A 21,888-nucleotide genomic window follows, 5' to 3' on the forward strand; every position below is an offset into this window, starting at 1 on the left:
TAATTTTGAGTGTCATTAATATGCCATTTGTCTGCAATTATTTTATGTCACACAATCCCTGGTTTCTTTCTGTTGGGAAACATTACACATGATTTTTTGCATGAATTTCCTTCATCTCTATCTTCCTCACCACCATCTTCCCCCAAGACCATCTCCTTTTGTAGGAGGAAAGCTCTATTCACAGATAAATTTTCATGTATAGGAAGGCCCAGAAAAATGTCTTTTTTCTTCGACTCTCACTGACTTTCTACAATGATTCTTTTGTGTTCTCCATGTTTACCTCACTCTGTCCTCTTCAGTACTGCTGATGAAGAGTCCATTTATCAAATGCCATCTTGAAGGAGTTTCCAGTGGCCAGCTAATGGGACAATAAAGTAAAAATGGAAATAAATAAGAAGTGAATTGTAACCCACAGAAGAAAACATATCCATGAGGTCATACCAATATAAATAAATGGTAGAATAAGTTAATCAAAGGAGCGAATTTATAATTCTTATAGAATTTTCCAATCAAAATGGAAGGAATAATGGCAATGGAAAAAAATCTCTCTTTGGTAAATACTACAGAAATAATTGTTATATCAATAGGTGCTAAAATCAATAGATATGTTTACACCTTATCTCAAAGTAACTTATCATAATATTAGTTATTAATTACAGAGGAAAATTCATAGTTTTGTATTGGAGAAACATTGCAGATACCACCATAAAAGTTATCATTTACTCATAATGAAATAAATTGACACTATTTTTTCCTCCTCCCATGATGCTCTTGGAAAGGCACAACCCCACTTCACTGATGGTCTGGCAAGAAATAAACCTGAGTGTGATCTTAAGAGAATGCCAGATAAACTCAATTGAAGAACCAGAATAACTGGTCAGTACTCTGCAAAATTGTCAAGTTAAAGAACACTAAGCAGATGTGATAAGTGAATTTGATGTGTGATTTGTAACTAAATTCTGGTCAAAAAAAAAAAAACTAAAAAAGACAGTGGAAACAGAACAATTATCTGAATAATATTTTATATTGGTTAATAGCAATTTGACAATGTCAATTCAATAGTGTTCTGTGGTTATATATGATGGTAGCATCTAGAGACAGAAGGTAGGAGAAATTATTTGTCATATTTCTACAACATTTTTGTGCATCTTGGATTATTTCAAACAAAAAAATACAAAAATTAATTTGATGCATACATACACTTCAAATCACATTTATTTGTTAACTATTTTGTACAAGGTACTGTGCTTGGCCATAGCATTGGCTTAGTCTTTAAAATAAGATTTGATGTTCTTCTGATCAAAACATTAACATGTTTGGTGCAAAAAAAATGAGAGAATATTTCAAGAAGAATTAAACATTATTCATGTTCCCACTACACAGCAATAGTAAATGTTTTAGTGTTGTTTCTATATCTATGGGTGAGTTTACATCTACCTATAGATATGTGCATGTGATAGGAAACCTTGTATGGAAAACCTTATATTCATCTATGATTATTTCTTTTGAATAAATTCCTAGACATGACAAAAGTTAATGATGCCTTAGACTATTAACCTTGCAGACTCAGATTTGGTTGCCCAGAGATGGGTCTGGTTCTCTCTTTTATATCAATTCCTCCTGTGAATAATTATGTCCATCTACGGTAGATCTCAAGCAAACTTTTTTCCTATTCTTTTGAAACCTCCTTAAAAACAGGATCATTTACAAATTCTTCACCATGCCTCTCAGTGGTTTGCATGTAGTAGGCATGTAAAAAACAAAACAAAACAAAAAACTGCAATAACAAGATGCATAGTAGTTCCATTACATAATACATCCACAAAAACAGTTCCACACATTTATTTTTGGAATAAATGCTTAGTGTAAATATCAAGATCAACTAAAAGAAATTCTGTTATAAATGGTTTGTGGAGTGTCTGAAGTTTTAAATGTAGCCATTCATTCTTATTTTATGAAGAAAGTTTGTGGGATGTTTCATTCACTGTTCCCCAAAGATTTAGTTCATACATCTAATCCTAGCTCAGATTAAATTGCAGTTGGGGCAGAGGTGAGGACTCAGCAAGTTTATATGCAGTAGGATACTTTTGTCCCTGAAACAACAGTTGATTTATCTTCTGATTTTCTTTTGAAATTTCTTTAATTGATAGAAATGTAACATCTCACAAATTATATTTTATAGTCAGAATTGTGGCAGAAGTTGATCAGCGGTTGAATTTTAGTTTGCCTCTAATAAACAAATATTAGTTGGCTAAGCAAAGCTATAATACTTATAATATTTTTTTCTAAATTTTGTTTGGAAAAAAAGTTATTTAACCTCTTGGAAAATTTATTCTGACCTCTACTTTTGATTTTTTTCCACTTTTGAATACCTAGTGATTACAGTGGACCCACTTGGTTATCTCTATAAATAAGTTTATTTGATAAAATATTTCTATTGCTATTTAAAAACAGCATCATTTCATACAATAAGCTTTACAAGTATATAACTATTTAAACTGGTATGTACTTAATAAAATAACCTTCAAATAAATGAAGTAAAAAGAATATTGACAGATATTAAAACACAGTAGTTGCATGACCAATGTGATTCTGCAACCTGTACACTTAGAAAAATGAGAAATTATATCCCATCTGATTCAAATGTATGATATGTCAAGATCATTGTACTATCATGTGTAACTAATTAAAACAAATTTTAAAAACGCATAAAAAACACAGTAGACAAATACTCATCAAATGTAAATATAAACATTAATCCAATGTAAAATATTCTATCAATTTTTCAGCAATTGATAGAAAAGAAAAAGTTTCAGTACTGATTAAAATATTTTAAAAATAATTAACTAATGCCAAGATGTACATACATATAATACCCAACAGAATAAATGTGAAATATACATTGTTTTCAAGCCAATTGGAATACTTTTAAATGATAAAACTTTCATGGTTTATTCTCTGATAACAATACAATTAATACCAATTACAAAAGGCTAACTAGCAAGACATCTCCTATTTAGAAATTAAGAAATGCCTTTCTAAATTAAAAAAAATAGTCAAAAGTGGTACTATTTGTTCTCAATAATAATGTATAACATGCACATTAGAAGTTACAGGATGAACCTCATGTAGTACTTAACAAAAAATTGAGCTTTAAAGTAATACCTTAGACAATGTGGAAGACTAAATATTAATGAACAAAAAAAGACAGGGGCTGTGGCTGTGGCTCAGTGGTAGAGCACTCACCTAGCATGCATGAGACACTGGGTTCAATCCTCAGAACCACATAAATGTAAAATAAGATATTGTGTCTACCTGAAATTTAAGAATAAATATTTTTAAAAGACAGCAAAATAAGACAAAATAACACCAAAAAGTGTATAGCAGAAGAATTATGATTCCATAAAGATATCCAAGTCTTAATCCAGAGTCAATTTGTTAGTTTACATGGTAAGGTGCTAACCAGCTTATCCTAAAACAAGGAAGATTTCTTGTGTTACATAATCATGAGAGTCCTCATGGAAGAAGGAGGCAGGAATTGAGTTCAGAACAATGCAAAGTGAGAATCTGACCTGACACTGTAGATTTTGAAGATGGAGAAGGATGCTAAAAGTCAAGACACATGATCATCTTCCATAATTTGGAAAAGGGAAGGAAGCAGGTTTTCCCCTGTAGCCTCTAGAAAAGAACAGAGCCCTACTAACACCATGATTTTAGCCTGGTGAGACCGGTGTCAGACTTCTCACTTCTAGAACTGTAAGACAATAAAGCCATGCTATTTTTAGCTACTAAAATTGTGATAACTTACCACCACAACAGAAAACTAACAAAAAGTTTAAGGAAGGGAATAATAAAGACTAGAACTGAAAGTAATTAAGACACAAATATACATGATGATTACCAACAAATTTGGTTCTTTGGAACGACTAATAAAAAGGATAAACCTCTCCTGAGACCAGTGAAGAAAATAAAGGAGAGATTATACAAACAAACAATATCAAGACTACAAAAGTGTTTGTAGTCAGCTTTTTCTCCTGTCGTGACTAAAGGACCCTACCAGAACAACTATAGAGGAGCAAGTTTATTTAAGGGCTCCTGGTTTCAGAGGTCTTAGTCCATAGAAGTCTGAATCTATTTCTAGGGGGGTTAAGGTGAGGCTGAACATCATGGCAAGATGGGAAGCAGCTCACATCATGATCAGAAAGCAGAGAGAGAGAGAGAGAGAGAGAGAGAGAGAGAGAGAGAGAGAGAGAGAGATCTCCACTCACCATATAGAAATAAATAACTCTAACCAATGTCTTAATTCCCACTTCCTTCAGCCACACCTTACCACTTCAGTTACCCCTCAGATAATCCCTACTATCAGGGGATTAAATCACTTAACACTTACAACCCAATCATTTCTCCTCTGAACCTTCTTGTGCTGTCCCACAGTGAGCTTTTAGGGGACACCTCACATCCAAACTATAACAAAAATGGAACATCACAGCAAAAGACAATGACATTAAAAATAGTGAGGATAGTATGAACAACTTTTGAAAATACAAATCAACTGGATAAGTTCTTAGAAAAATGTAAGTGACTCAAGAAGGAATAGAAAAAATTGCAAACCCCTCTAGTGACTAAACTGAGCCAAACAGCAGTGAATACATCCTCTGTCAAGGGGAACTTCATGCAGATTGCTTGCCCATGGGTGTACTAGCACTCAAGGAAGACCTGAAACCTGTTGTACTGAAGGTCTTCCAAAGAGCATGATGTCTGACCATATTCATGAATAAAGAGTAATTCCAAGCTAATCTCAATTGTGGACATAAATGCAAAAATCCTAAACAAAACTATTCTAAATTATACACAGCTGTCAGTAATGAAGAGAGTGTACTCTGAACCAACTGGTATCTTTTACAATGACAAGTTGAATTAATATTTGCAGTTAAGTATCTTTTAAACTTATGAGTCATTTCCTCCTTTTTTTATTATCTATAAGCCGTGAAATTTGGTGGAGAAGAGAGGATTTACTGTATACCCAGATCCAGGGATATACTTTGATTGGCATAATATGGGGAGGATCCTTTTAATGTTTTGGTCACAGTTGAGAAGTGGATGAACAGGCCAGTCTGAAGTCAATTGTCCAATTTGTGCACCATATTCTAGGACCAAGAGTAGTATATTTGTGGAAGAGGGTAAATAGTCTTAAATGGATTTAGTTGTAATGCAAATAAGCCCTTCTATTGATGTTTAAGAAAAGAAACACTAGATTTTTACCTTGAATGCAAAAAATATGTGATCCCTGAAGCTGAAGTAGCTCTCTAGTGACCTTTAGGAGTTTAAGATGCTACTAATTCCAGGGAAGGCAAATGGAGAGGAAGTAAATAACATCAAAAACATGAGTGAAAGCCCTGAGCTGCAGGAATAAAACAAACCTCAATCTGCCATAGCTCTGAACTTTCAAGAAAAAGTACATTTTCTATCTTAATAATATGTGGCATAGATTTCCTAGTTCTGAATCTTAAAAAAGAGTGGCTTGGTGATTCTTAAATGAATGAATCAATGAATGAATTGCCCATTCATTTTTTTCTTTTCATGAATCAAAACTAATTAAAATTGGTAACAATGGATCTCAGTATGGACACTAAGAAAACTTGGTAATGTAGTGAAATAGTAAATGAATTTCAACTATGAAATTCACTTTTCTTCATATGAGACCAAGATTAAAATAATCTAGATAGATAAAAATATGCACATCTTTCACCGTTAGAAGCAATTGTCTTTGATACAATAAAAATATTACTTAAAATTTAAATATAACAATAAAAATGAAAATGTTATTAAAAACCATATTTGAGTCTATTTGAAAATTCTTCACAGATTTTTTTCTACAAGGTACAGAATAATATATATATTTTTAGATTAAAGACCCCTTATTCCTTTAATTTTGTGTATTTTTCTGAAAATTGCATTGATTTCAACATGTTTTCATAAAAGGTTATAGCATGTGACTTAAAAATAGTCTAAGTCTGTTTCAAACCCTAAGGTTATAAATAAAAAGAAATATTCTGAAATATGAACATAATTGTTCTGAAATCTATTCTGTGATGTCAGCTGTATCTTTATTAACCTTAAGAGAGTCATATAAGAATTAAAAGAAAAAAAGCTTTCGTACTGATTCAAAGAAATGTCTGAACTCTGAAACCAATAAAGTGGTCCCTTCTCAGAAATCCTATTCTTAACTTTAAACAATTCAGAGGTTTTTAGTGGGCAAACAAGTTGTATAAGGATGTAAAATATATGTCAGTTTTTTCATCATCTAAAGACTATCAAACTGCTGTAAGAACTCAATAGAAGTCCAGCATTGTGACATGAAACGACATGTCATATTCATTGACTATAGACTAGACAATAACATTTATTTATTAATTGGTACCAATGATTGAGCATCCCTAATAATTTTTATATTTTTACTTTGAGGCAGGGTCACACTAAAAGGCTACGGGTCTTGCTAAACTGCTAAGGCTGGTCTTGAATTTGGGATCCTCCTGTATCAGCCTCCCACTTTGCAGAGATTATAGGTGCATCTAGGCTATAACTTTTAAAAGTAAATGTTACTGTGTTTAACTGCTGTTTGTGAGACTACCTACACTTCGTATCTGTTGACCATGGTGTTTGTTCCAATGGATAGAAGGAGTAGCAGAGCCAATGAGTGTTTCTAGTTTGTAATAGAGAATTAGAAGTTGCTTTGATAAAAGCACAAACTCTTTATTTGGGCAGATGCCTAACAGGTAAATAAAAGCAGAACAAAACTTGGCATTTCTGCCTTTATTTTGTGTCTGTCTCCTTTTTTACCTTAAATGTGAGGTCAGATTCCTGCTCAGCTCTACATGTTAATAGGTATGTTAATCACTTAAAGTGTGTTCATCTAAAGCTGATAATCCACTCCTTTCCAGGTGAAAGACCCAAGCAGAAGAGGGACAAAAATAATTTCAAGATTTGTAGGAACATTCAACCGCCAACTTTAAAAACCCTTAGAGTAGGCCTGAAGATTTCCATTCATTGCTGACCTTCCGGAACAGCTAGTGGAGTCATATAGGAATTTGCCCCAAGATGAGACTTCTCCCCTAAACAGGAGTAATGGCCAATGTCTATAAGAGTTGAGTTGCGGCTTTCCAAGATCACAGGTCTACAAAGCAAAAGGAGATTACCCCTTCAAGTGATAGGAATTTCTCTGGAGCCACCTCCAAGAACTAGCCCAGATATGATCATCAAGTTAGTTAGATCAAGACTAATTATGCACACCTCTCACCCCCTGCCCTGATTTTTCTTCTAAGCCTAAAGCTTATGTGAATTCCTCAAAGAAATGACTGAGATGCTGAATCTCATTTGCCTTCCCAATCTACCTATAATGTTTAGGCTTTTCTTGCTTTCACTACTACTTTTTCCATTTGTTCCCCTGCCCCTGGGGCGGGGGTGATAAATGGCCAGACTTGATTTTTTGGGACCTCCACAGTTGGGCCTTTGGTATAGGACTCCAGTAACAAGTCCATAAAAATGCTATGATCATTATTAACACTTTTATTCCTGCCTATTCATCTGGTTGAGTTTGAGGATTACTGTGTATCATAAAACATAACAAGTTCAGCTAGGTTCTAGTACCCAGAAATTGTAGTGTGATTCCATTTGAACTGGGCCCTAACCCACTAAGTTAGAGAGCATTCTCTAGTCCCAGTTCAACTTTGCAACAGCAGCCCTGGTCTGCATCTTGATTACAATCTCACAAGATGGATCAACCCAGAACTGCTCAGCTAAGCTTCTTTCAAACATCAGGCCTGCAAAATATTTTAAACAACTAGTGTTGGGGTAACTTTTTACATAGTGACATGCAATTAATTGTTCTGTTTAACTTGTACAAGGCCCTAGGTTCAATCCTCAATCTCTCTCTCTCTCTCTCTCTCTCTCTCTCTCACACACACATACACAAATTATGTTTTTTATCACATTACTAAGCTATAAGGAATATAATAGTCTTACAGAAAAAATACACTGTTTTGTGTATTATAAATAATCACTGAGAATAATGTTTCAAGTATTGTATTAAAAATAAAGGTCTTTTAATGAAATTCAGCAAGGATTTTTCACAAATAATGTTAAATTATTGCCCCATGTTTCTTGATAAGTATTTAACTTTTGTCTTAAATACTGAGAAGAGTATTAAACAGTTCCCCTAGACTATTTTAATGTGCCTCAGTGGTATCTCATGACCATAATTTTGTAGCCTAGGAAATATTGGAGCAGTCTGGTATTCACATGCAGACTGAAATACAGGCTCCTTATCTGAACCCTTGGTTTACAGGTTCATGTGGCCAACTCAGCTCAACTTATCACTTCCAACAAGATTTTGTTACAATATAGCTTTTCAGCAATCAGTAGGATTAAAATAATTTCGTTGAGAGCAGCTGAAATTAAAAGATTTTTCATCCCTTATAGACATAATGTATGACATAGTTTATGTTTATATGGACATTTTGCAATAAAGGTGATTCATTAATTAGCCATATGAATACATGACAGATTTTTATGATTAGAGAACATAATCTATCTGAAAGAGACTGTTTTTTTTTTTGTGTGTGTGTGTTTCTCAAAAATGGGAAAGGGATTAGTTTACCAGATTAGGAAACTGGATTTCCTATAAGTGGAACATTGCTTTCTGTATTAGAAAATATCAATGTGAAAAATGAGATAAAAATGCTTTTGGTTTCAGAAAATATAAGTGAACAAATAGCTGTAAAATCTAAAAACTGCATGAGAAACCAATTTGAAAGTTGAACAACAGAGAGGATATCCATTATTCAAATTGCTATCACCAGACAAGTATAAAATTTACTTGATGTAAACATAATTTCTGAAAGGTAGCTAAGAATTTCACTCTTCAATGAAAAAATGAAACTCTATCCCCAGAGCTTTTGAATACAGCAGTCTTATATTATTGTATTATCTGTGCTTCCCAAGCACTGTACATCAATTGATAGAATGAAAATGGATATAAATATCTTTTTTTTTCTTGGTAAAACAAAATTTAATAATGATTTATGCATAAGGCTTTTATTTACACTAATGGAAATTCTGATTCAAAGCAAATCCCAATACCTGCAGTAATCTGAATATATATCTTTGTTCTTTGCTTAAGGAGTCTAGATACAATATTATGTAATTAATATGTGATTAAATATGATTCTCCAAACTTTTGAGACAGCATTCAAAAGAATAAAAAAAAAACATTAAACCAGGAGACCTAGGGGAATGGAGAGAAAGCAGGTGTTGAGTAATGAAGTTAGGATAAGGTTTGAGAGTTCAAGGTTAGGAGGGAGAAAAAGGTTCATGAGAAAATTAAAGTAGAACACTGATGCATAATAGAATTTTTATTCTTTTCCAGAAAAATCAACAATTTAACTGGCAAATATTATTTAAAAGGAAAAAAATAATATTTAAAATCTCTAGAAATTCCCCAAAGCCAAGAGAAAATGGGGAAACAGTCATTCATTACATTGTATTACAATTCGTATTATACATATAGAGAATAATGTTAGGTATCTCTGGTTGTATACAAAGTATATTTACACCATTCCTGTTTTCATATATGAATTTAGGGTGATGATATCCATCTCATCCCACCATCTTTTCTACCCCCATTCCCCCTGTCTTCCCCTCCCACCACTTTGCCCTATCTGGAGTATGTCTAATCCTCCCATGCTCCCCCTCCTAATCTCACTATGAATCAGCCTCCTTATATCAGAGAAAACAATTGACATTTGGTTTTTTGGGATTGGCTAACTTCACTTAGCATTATATTCTCCAATGCCATCCATCTACCTTTGAACGCCATGACTTTATTCTCTTTTATTGATGAGTAAAATCCATTGTTTATATATACCACATTTTCTTTATCTGTTCATCTACTGATGGGCATCTAGTTTGGTTTCACAGTTTAGCTTTGGTGAATTGTGCTTCTATAAACATTGATGTGGTTGTGTCTCTGTAGTATGATGTTTTTAAGTCCTTTGGGTATAGACTGAGGAATGCGATAGCTGGGTTAAAAGGTGGTTCCATTTCCAGTTTTCTAAGGAATCTCCATACTGCTTTCCATATTGGCTGCACCATTTTGCAGTCCCACCAGCAATGTATGAGTATACCTTTTCCCCCATATCCTCGCCAACACTTATTGTTGTTTGTCTTCATAATAGCTGCCATTCTGACTGGAGTAAGATAATATCTTGGAGTAGTTTTGATTTGCATTTCTCTAGTTGCTAGAGATGATAAACATTTTTTCATATATTTGTTGATTGATTGCATATCCTCTTCTGAGAAATGTCTGTTCAGTTCCTTGGCCCATTTATTGATTGGGTTATTGGGGGGGTTGTTTCTTTTTTTTTTTTTGGTGTTTTATTTTTTGAGTTCTTTATATACCCTAGATATTAGTGCTCTATCTGATGTGCAGGTGGTAAAAATTTGCTCCCAAGCTGTAAACTCTCTATTCACTTCACTGCTAATTTTGCTAAGAAGAAGCTTTTTAGTTTGAATCCATCCCATTTATTAATTATTGATTTTAATTCTTACACTATACACTATCATAGTCTTATTAAGGAAGTAGGGGGCTAATCTGATATGATGGAGATTTGGATCTACTTTTTCCCAGGGATGCAAAGTTGGTTCAACATATGGAAATCAATAAGTGTATTTCATCACATCAGTAGATCTAAAGACGATAATCATATGATCATCTCAATAGATGCAGAAAAAGCATTTGACAAAATGCAGCACCCCTTCATGTTCAAAACACTAGAAAAACTAGGGATAACAGAAACATATCTCAACATTGTAAAAGTTATCTATGCTAAGGCCCAGGCCAAAATCATTCTAAATGGAGACAAATTGAAAACATTCCCTCTGAAAATTGGAACAAGACAGTGATGCTCTATTTCACCACTTTTATTTAATATAGTTCTTGAAACAGTGGCCAGAGTAACTAGTCAGACAAAAAAAAATCAAAGGGATACAGATAGGAAAAGAAGAAATCAAATTAGAACTATTTGCCAATGATATGATTCTATTCCTAGAAGACCCAAAAAATTCCACCAAAAAACTTCTAGAACTAGTAAATGAATTCAGCAAAGTAGCAGGATATAAAATCAACACCCATAAATCAAAGGCATTTCTGTATATCTGTGACAAATCCTCTGAAAGGGAAATGAGCAAAACTACCCCTTTTACAATAGCCTCAAAAAAAAAATAATAAACTACTTGGGAATCAACCTAACTAAAGACGTGAAAGACCTCTACAATGAAAACTACAGAAAGGTAAAGAAAGAAATTAAATACCTTAGAAGATGGAAAGATCTCCTTTGTTCTTGAATAGGCAGAATGCATATTATCAAAATGATCATACTACCAAAAGCATTATATAGATTTCATGCAATTCCAACCAAAATCCCAATGACATTCTTCATAAAAATAGAAAAAGCAATCATGAAATTTATCTGGAAAAATAAGAGACCCAGAATAGCTAAAGCCATCCTTAGCAAGAAGAGTGAAGCAGGTGGCATCATTATACCAGACCTTAAACTATACTACAGAGCAACAGTAACAAAAACAGCATGGTATTGGCACCAAAACAGACTGGTTGACCAATGGTACAGAATAGAGGACACAGAGAGTAACCCACAAAGTTCCAATTATCTTATATTAGACAAAGGCACTAAAAACATACATTGCAGAAAAGATAGCCTCTTCAACAAATGGTGCTGGGAAAACTGGAAATCCATATGCAACAAAATGAAATTAAACTCCCATCTTTCACCATGCACAAAAATTAACTCAAAGTGGACCAAGGACCTAGGAATTAAACCAGAGACCCTGCATCCAATAGAAGCTTTTGCTTTCTTTGAGTCATTTGTAGCCTAAAAGAATTTCAAGTCTCACCTCTTTCTGAGTCCCTGGATCATCCTTATCATTCCAGGACTTTCTGGAGCCAGCATCTATATCTTCCTAATTTCAGGGGGGTGCAGGGAGCAGGGTGGAACAAATTCAGTCTGTTTCAGGACTGACTTCATTTGCAATAGATCATGGAGAAATCCATGTCTAACAATGTGAAAACAATGGGGATCTTGGTTGACAGAATTTGATACTCTTATGCATTTAGTATGAGCATGGATACTAGTACATGCATGATACCAAGAAAATGCTACAGCTGCAGAAGTTTCAAAAACCAAGGAAAGTTGTAGCCAAGAAGAGCCCTCCTAAGCTCACAGTAAACTGGGAGTCATAATGGCTGTGCACACACACTAGACCACATCTACTCAGGATCAGCAAGACAAGAACACAGAGGAAACATGAGAACATTCCCCAAATCCTATATGTCCCATGGAGTGGAGATTTCCCTGGCACAAGGGGCTTAGTCATAACCTCTGAGAAAACACTAATCCTGAAATAGACTACTGTGACCAGAGGTTGTCATGAGTGAAGTGTCTCTGATGAAGGGTTGGTGGAGTGCCTGGAGAGAAGGGGTAACAGGACTCAGGACAAGCAGGGTTATTGGCATCTGTGATGGAAAAGAATTTCATTATGTGCTAATGATATAGACAAAGGCTTATTTAGGAAAGAGAATACACAAAGGGAGAATGCAGGTTATATTAAGATAGAAATACCTTTGGGAGTACAGAAAGAAATATGGGAATATACATTCAAAAGGGAAGAAAAGGCCATCTCAAGAGTGGGATATGAGGTTTTTGGGGTTGCTGGCACTTTGTATTTATTTATTTGTTTGTTTATTTATTTACTTCAAAATGTGAAACATTTATTGAAATTGCATGTCATCTTTATGTTTTTGCAATCTCTGTATTGTTCCAATTTTATTATACATGCTGCCCAAGTAACCCAGTGCTTTTTATAAGAGAACATGGTGAGGAGTGGGTATGGGAAAGTGACTTCAAGACAGTTTCTTTGTGATTTGGTCAATCTCAGGATCCTCAGGCTGATGTGGTCTTCATTATCTGATCAATAATTAGCATTGGAAAGACCCCTAAATTATAGTTTCCTCAAGGCATCATATCTCTCTTTGCTTAATCTATTTATATGTTGGATAATTAATAGTGCACATGAAGGTTTACAGATTTCCCAGGAATTGGGGAGAAACAGGCCTGAAAAGGAGATAGACTTAGGGAGCAATAGGCTGAGAAAGGTATGCAGAATTTCTGCATTAAAATCTTCTTTCTTGCCCTTTTTTATGTCTCCTTTCTACCTATTTCTTATTTTTTGCATCCTACATCAAGGTGGCTTTGATCATGTCAGATTTAAAAATAAAATCAATGGCATTCTGGAAAACTGTGTACGTGTCATTATAAATATTCCTAGAATATATTCAAGAATGTTCCCCTATGCTATCAGCTCCTTGGATGAACACGGGGCAAAATCAAAAACTTGAATTACTATGGGGCCAACCTCTAAGCCACAACATATCCAATAACATAAAATAAGACTTTAAGGGGCTGGGGATGTGGCTCAAGTGGTAGCGCACTTGCCTGGCATGTGTGCGGCCGGGGTTGGATCCTCAGCACCACATACCAACAAAGATGTTGTGTCCGCCGAGAACTAAAATAAATAAATAAATATTAAAAAAATATATTAAAAAGACTTTAACTGTATAGGTGTGCATATGACAATAAAAATTTGCTTATATTGACTCAAGGACAAATACTAGGTAGACAGGCTAAAATGAGATAAAGAGTCCCAGAACATAGACTTAAAGATTTCAATGCAGCTATATAAATGTATTATAGGTAAGGTTAATTATAACATTGTTTCATAACAGGAAAATAATAGAAAAGAAAAAAAAAGCATATAACCACTAGTAGGAAAGTATTGTGTATTTTTCTAGTGAAATGCATTCTACATATATAAACACAGCTTCTAACGTAGAACTATCGCTAAGACATATGTTTAAAATTGAAAAAGTATACATATATTTGCAGACTCAAGTACATAGCCTGCTTTAGATTTGAACACACATCATCTATGTTTTAGATGAAAATGTTCCAATATTTGTGAAATACCAATCTAGGTATTCAGAATGTGAAAGAGCCTTTGTATATTTCCATATATTTTTTGCTTGATTTGAAGTTATATTGTTTATACATATTATTTTTAATTGGTAAATACTTTAAAATCAAGGATAAAATGTGCCTTAAAAGTGTTAACAGTGTTATAACCTATGTCCTTAAATTATGTTATTCACTAGTCATGCTAAGAAGCTTTGTATATCATGGGGTTAGAAAACTAATTTCCCTTGAGATAAAGTTGTTAAGGGTGACATCAGGACAAAAATATTGCTTCCTAAATCTATAACCAGAACGGAAGCTATATAGGTTGGATATTCATTGTCTTAAAAGCTTGGTTCCTAGGATGACTTGTTGGGAGTTGGTGGAAACTTGAGGAGGTGGGCCCTAGTGGGAGGTCCTTAGGTCATTGAAGGTGTACCCTCAAAGGGGATTGTGGAACCCCACATCTTTCTCTTTGCCTTTTCTTCCTAGCTGTGAAAGGAACAATTTTGCTCCACCAAGTGCCTTTGCCATGATCCAGAGGACATGGGATTGCCAGAGGACAAAGCAAGGGGCAAATATTAATGGAGTGGAATTTCCAAAACTATCAGCCAAAATAGGCCTTCTTTCTTTATAAATTGATTGTATTAGATATTTCATTATAGTAACAGAAAGCTGGCTAATATAAGTTCTTCTTAAATAATAACACATATCTGTGAACTTCCATATTTTAAAAATTATGATTTTTATATTCCAGTTATTTTCATAAACATTCCTTTCCTCTACTTATTGAATGAAAACCAAAGTTGTATCACTACAGTATCTCCCACTTTTCAGCACCGTATTTGACATGCAGTTGTCTCTCAATAAATATGATTTGAAACTGTACTTTAAAATAGGTAATGACAGAGGAGTAAATCAATCAATCAATCTCATGCTCTCACTTTACTTCTGTATACTTATTTTCTTCTGCTTTCAGGTGCATTTATAACATATTACCGCATCATTTAAAACATCTCATTGCAACATCTTGGATTTATGCATTTTAACTTTTGTAAACAACTTGCTAATACTAGTGTATCATTAAAATTCCACTTTCAAATAACCTGAAAATCCCAATATTTGAATGCCTTAGGAATCAGATTTTCTCTTTGCTACACAGGCTTCCTGAAATGCATACTTAGGCCCTCATGTGCTTTAAAATTTGGATTGTGAGTCCATATTTATCAAGCTATAAGTGCTCTATTTTCCTAGCAATTTTTTAAAATGCTTGCCCATTTTTTTCCTTTTTTAGATTTGCAGGAATTTATTTTAAATCTTAAAAACATTTAACTGATAAAATTGAATATGTTCAAGTAATACAAGGTGATGATTAGACATATATACATGTCTTATAATGATTACCACAAGAAATTAATTAATGCATTCATGACTGTCCATAGTTACCACCAATGAATGTGTCCTGTTTACATATGTGTATATATGTGTGTGGTGATAGCCCTTAAAATGTACTCTTTATTCAATTTTAAGTAAGCAAGATTATATTGTTAACTAAAATCATTATTTCATGCATTAGATCTCAAGAACTTACTCATTTTAAATTTGGGAGTTTTTATGCTGTGACCCACAGCTCCCACATCCCTAACCCAGCCCCTGGCAACCACAATTCTCCTCTCTGCTTCTATAAATTCAAATTTTTAGATTTTATATGTAAATTCTCATACAGCATTTTCTTTCTTAGATTATTTGACTGAGCATGGTATTCTCTAGGTCCATCTATGTGTTCCAACTGGCAAGATTTCCTTCTTTTTATGGCCAAATAATACTTCATTTTACATATGCATTTATATAGACAGGATTTAGTATAAATACATAGCACATATCTTTATCCATTCATCTTTTAATTGCCATTTAGGGTGTTTCCAGTCCTTGGTCTTGTGAATAATATTACAAAGAACAGAGGAGAACAGATATCTCTTTAATATTCTGATTTTATTTTCTTTGGTCTATATCCAAAAGTTGGTTTGCTGGATAACAGTTCTATTTTTAATTGTCTGAACAGCCTGCGTATTGTTTTCCATAGTGGCTGTGTTGGTATACAAGGGTTTCCTTTTCTCCACACTCTCAGTAAGAGTTACATCTTGTCCAGTTGATAATTTGTGGCTGATGTTATTCATAATAGATATCCTAACAGTTGTGAGGTGACATTTCATTATGATTTTGATTTTCATTTGCCTTATAACAAGTAACTTTGAAAACGTTATCATAGGACTGTTGGGCAGATGTATGTTTCCTTTGAGAAAATGTCTATTCTGGATTTTTTGTTCATATTTTGTTTTTAGATTGCCTTTCCGAATCTATTCATTGTTCCTTTTCTTGCAGAAGACATTTATTCTGTACTCCAACTTGCCTCTTTTTCTTATGTTGCCTGTAGTTTCAGTATCATATCAAAGAAATCATTGACAAGACCATTATTATAGTTTCAGACCTTATATTTATGTGTTTAAGTCATTTCAGGTTAATTTTTGTATATGATATAAAACAGGGGTACAATTTCATTCAGATATCAGTTTTCTCAACACTATTTATTGAAAAGACTATTTTTCCCTATTGTGTATTACTGGTGCCCTTTTTGAAGATTAGCAGACTTAATGTGCTTGGGTTTATTTCTGGGCTATCTGTTCTATTCACTGATCTACTTTGTATTTCTTTCTGTGCCAGTACTATACTGTCGTGATGACTATGGATTTATGACATATTTTGAAATCAAGGAAGCTGATACTTTTAGCTTTGTTCTTTCTCAAGACTGCCTGGGGTATTTGGGCTCTTTTGTGTTTTCCATATGAATTTTAGGATGGTTTATACTTTTCTATGAAAAAAGGCCTGTGGGGTTTTGATAAGGGTTGTATCAAATATGCAAACCACTCTGGGTAGTCTGGAAATTGTGACAACATTAATTCTTCTAATCTATGTCACTGGATATCTTTTCATTTATTTGTGTCTTCTTCAATTTCTTTCATTAATGGTATAATTCGTTAGTGGACAGATATTTAACTTTCTTGCCTAACTTGTTCCAAAGTATTCCATTCTATTTGATGATTAAAATAGTATTGTTTTCTTAATTTTTCCTTCAGACACTTGGTTGTTAGTGTGCAGAAATGCAGTTATGGGGCTGGGTATGTGGCTCCATGGTAGAGCATTTACCTCCTATGCATGAGAACCTGGGCTCAATCCCAGCACCACAAAAACAAACTAAACAAACAAACAAATAAAAAACAAGAAATGTAAATGATTCATTAATGTTCATTTTTGTCTCCTTACATTTTAACGACTTAGAATCATTTTTAAGAGTTCTCTCTTTTTGTCTCTTTCTCTTTATTATTTTAAGGAAAAGCCTACGAATTTTCAAAATATTGTTTTCAATTTTGTTAAGAGATAAACAGTGGCTAATTGGGCATTATGTTAAATCCCACACTCACTGATTTATCTTGGAATTGTCTGCACTTGGTCATTAAAGGAGCTGGAAAAATTCCCAAACTTTCAAATTTTCTAAATAAACTTTTTTTTTAAATTATTTTAGTTCTTATTTATTATTTACACATATTGGTTGTTCAAATTAATGTATCTCATTGTGACATTTCCATACATTAATATAACATTATTTAGTTGGATCTAACTTTCCTATAACCTTCTCTTCCACATTTGCATCCTTCCTCCTAGTTACCTTCCCCTTCCCTAAACATCATCCTTCTATTTTCATATTGTCTATGTTTTTTTTTTCTTTTTTTAGATTCCACATGTGAAAGAGAACATGTGATACTTGTCATTTTGAGTGATACTTGTCATTTTGCTTAACATGATGATCCCAAGCTCCCTACCAATAACATAAAATTTTTCCTTCTTTATGGCTGAATAATATTCCTGCATGTATGTGTGTGTGTCACATATTCTTTATTCATTCATCCATTTGTGGAGAACTATGATGGATCCAGAGTTTGGCTATTGTGAATAGCACTACAATAGACATTGCTATGCAGGTCTTTTGTATGCTGACTTGACTCCTTTGAATATATACCCAGGAGTGTTATAGCTAGATAGTATAGTAGTTCTGTTTTTAATATTTTGAATTTCCATAAAACATTGTTTAAAAATCTATATTTTTTTTAATGTAGGCACTTAATGCAGTAATTTATCCTCTCAAAACTCCCTTCATACTTTCCCAGAGATTTGATATGTTATGTGTCTGTTCCCATTTATTTCTAATAATTTTTTTATTTCACCCAACTGCTCCTATGTTTATTCCTCATTCAGAACTATATTACTTAAATTCCAGTTGTTAATTTTTTACCTTATTTTTGATTTATAATTTCACTACAATATAATTTGATAGGATGCAAGGAATCATCTCATTATCTCATAGATGTAAAGTAAGTCTTTTTAAATAGATGAATGGATAAAGGAAATGTGGTGCATATTCACAATGGAAAGACACCTAGATTGGTTCCATGGCTTAGCTAGTTTGAATTGAGCTGTGGTCACATTACTATAGTATGTTGATTTTAAGTCCTTTGGGTATGTACCAAGGAGTGGGGTGACTTGGTCAAATGATGGTTCCATTTCAAGTTTTCTGAAGACTCTCCATACTACTTTCCAGAGTGGTTGCGCCAGTTTTCAGTCTCACCAGCAATGTGTGAGTCGACCTTTTTCCCTATATCCTCGCCAATAGTTATTGTTACTTGTATTCTTGATGATTGCCATTCTGACTAGAGTGAGATGAAATCTCAGTATAGTTTTTAATTTGCATTTCTCTAATTGCTACTGATGTTGAACATTTTTTCATAGGCTTGTTGACCATTCATATTTCTTCTTCTGAGAAGTGTCTCTTCTGGTCCTTTGCCCATTTATTGGTTGGGTTATTTGTGGTTTTGGTGTTAAGTTTTTTGAGTTATTTTATATCCTGGAGATTAATGCCCTGAGGTGCAGGTGGCAAAGATTTTCTCCCATTCTGAAGACTCTCTCTGCATGTTCTTGATTGTTTCTTTTGCTGAGAAGAAACTCTTTAGTTTGATACAATTCCATTTATTGATGCTTGATTTTACTTCTTGCACATCAGGAGTTTTGTTGAGGAATTTGGTTCCTAAGCCGACATGATGGAGATTTGGGTCTAATTTTTCTTCTAGCAAGTGCCCCGTCTCTGATCTAAGGCCTAGGTCTTTGATGATGGAGCTTCCTCTGGTCTCCCCTATTCTCTCTTCTCCAAAGGGATAAACCACATGGATATAAAGGATGTTAAAATTATAGTTATTAAGACTAAATTTGGGATATGAGAGCAAAAGAAAGCCTGAGTTTTCAACAGGTGAAAGAGAAATTGGAAGTGAGGTAGCGCATGAAGGGCCTAATGAGAAAGAATGTGAAGAAGTAAAAAACAACAAGTAATAAAACAGGCAGAGAAGTAGAGCAGAACATAACCGAATCCCCAATATCAAACAAATAAAAAGCAAACAGTCACTACCTCTTAGCAAACCAGAATGAGATAGTAAATAATTAATAAAAGAAAATGATAAAATAGGAAAAAACTAGAACCACATGTATATATGAATATATGTGAGCCAATCAGCAAATATAGCCAAAACAACTAAAAACAATAAGAAAATGAGAAAAAAATCTTAATTAAAAATTTTTCCACTGAGGAAGCTAAAGTTGAGTATTTGCATCCTATTCCAGTCCTCCTTCTTTGCCTTACTTCTAGGGTATGTATCTCTTAGAGAGAGCAAGGGCAGGTGAATTAAACTCAACCTCATTCTGTGATTCACACCACTTTGCCTGCTGGAGTAGATTGAAGATGTAGCTGGTTGAAATGGCTCTCAGCTTCTGTATGTGCCTATACTGGCAGTTGGGGGGATTGAACTGGAAGTGGTTCTATTAAGATTTTTGTCTGGATACCTTAGATTGCTACTTTTCCTAATGAATGGCAAAATCTATTAGGGAGGTTCCAGCTGCTAGGGTCAAGCTCTAAACAGGATTTTGGACTTTTATTTGGGGTGTCTTTCTGAGAGGGATTGAATCCTTGCACACCTAGGGCTGATTCAATCTTGCCTACTCATCTGGGTTTTTAGCATCTCACAAAAATTCCACCTGTAGAGCAGGGTGACAGACTCTGGGTGCATAGTTGATTTCCTGTAATCATCTCCACACTGCCGAATATGAATTTCCAAGCTTCCTACACTGTATGTAATCACACCAACCTAATCAATGCATTTCAGTTAGCTGTTTGCACCACAGAGCTCAATGGGAGAGCAGGTTGCACTCTTCTGCCCCTAGTTCCACTATTTTTTACTATTTTGAGATCATGATTTGCCAGGTGTACATTAGGTCACACAGTAAGGCCTGACAGAGATAGAGTGGCAGTGTTTGCTAAAAACTCTCTGTTCCCATAGGAATAAGACGTAGCTTAAACTCCTCCATTTGGATCTTCACTTTAGTTCTTTGCTTGGAAGTCTAGAAACACGGAGCGGAGCACATTTTAAAACCTCGCTTGATGTGACAGTCTTTACATCACCCTGGTGTTTGAGCGCCATCTTTGTCTGCTGTATTTCTCCTTCCCTTTGTGGTGTCTGTCCCTCTGTGGTGATACAACACTACTGCCACTGTCACTGTTGGCTTGGGTGTATTTCCTTATATCCTCCATTTGTCATATCAGAACTAGGTTTCTCTGAGTTTCTGACAAATACTGACTTATAATGGTTTTCTTCAGAAACCCACCTCATTATGAAGCCATATTGCTGTCCTTGCAATTCCAAACAGCAGAGCAAGTGGAAAGCGCTTCCCTCCTCTAGTCCACCATCTTGAAATCTACTGGAAAGTCCTCTGTATTCATACTCCAGGAAGTAATGTTCTAAGTTTATTAAATTGTGTTTTCTTAATTACCCATCTTTTTGATTCACAATATGTATTTTGTGATTAAAGTCTATGGTGCTATGCAATCTTGTTTTATTATACCATATTTCTATAAAGTTTCTATAAGGACACTATACATGTTCCCTCTAATGTCCTGGTATGGGAAACCATAATTAGAATTAACTCACAGGCCTTCTGACTTGCTTGATGTGCCTCTGACCTTATCCCAAGGTCACACTTCCCACAGGCCATCCACAGTCAGTGACAGAGTATAAGGTGTAGGTGCATATCCACTCCTGCAAACTACATGAGTCTTCAAAGAGTGACTTTGACCCAAGAACTTCAGATTGGCCTGATCAGATCTTTGTTGGGATGGTGATGTACCATGACACCCTCCATGTCCTATTCTCCTTCCTTCCACTTCTCTCGCACGTGTCAGACCTGTATTATGGTCTGAAGTCTCCCATAACCTTCTCTGTCTCCCTCCATTAGGAGGAGGTTCAAGTAATATTCTATTAATTTCTCCATAAGTCTCATATATCTAATTCTTTTTGTATTTACTTCTTGAAGGACTAAATCTAACACAAATACTCTTTCAAGCAATTGTGTTAATGTGAAAAAATGGATCAGTTGATTAGAAAATAGTGAATACTAAGGATGCAAGTAGTTTGGGATTTAGAGAAATATGCTGAATGTTTTGAATAGAGTTTTAACTATGAGGGATATTGCTTGGGTGAGTCTAGAAAACACTAGAATAATATACTTAATTTAGTTACATGGATATTAATGATAGACTATTCAGATATTAGTGGTTTTTAAATGTGTCTCAAATGGTTTGAACTTCTTTCATCAAAAGGTCTAGTCTATGGGCCAGGGATATAGCTCAGTTGGTAGAGTGCTTGCCTAGCAT

Source organism: Spermophilus citellus (genome assembly GCF_964194105.1).
Source record: "Spermophilus citellus genome assembly, chromosome: 17".
Lineage (NCBI taxonomy): Eukaryota > Metazoa > Chordata > Mammalia > Rodentia > Sciuridae > Spermophilus > Spermophilus citellus.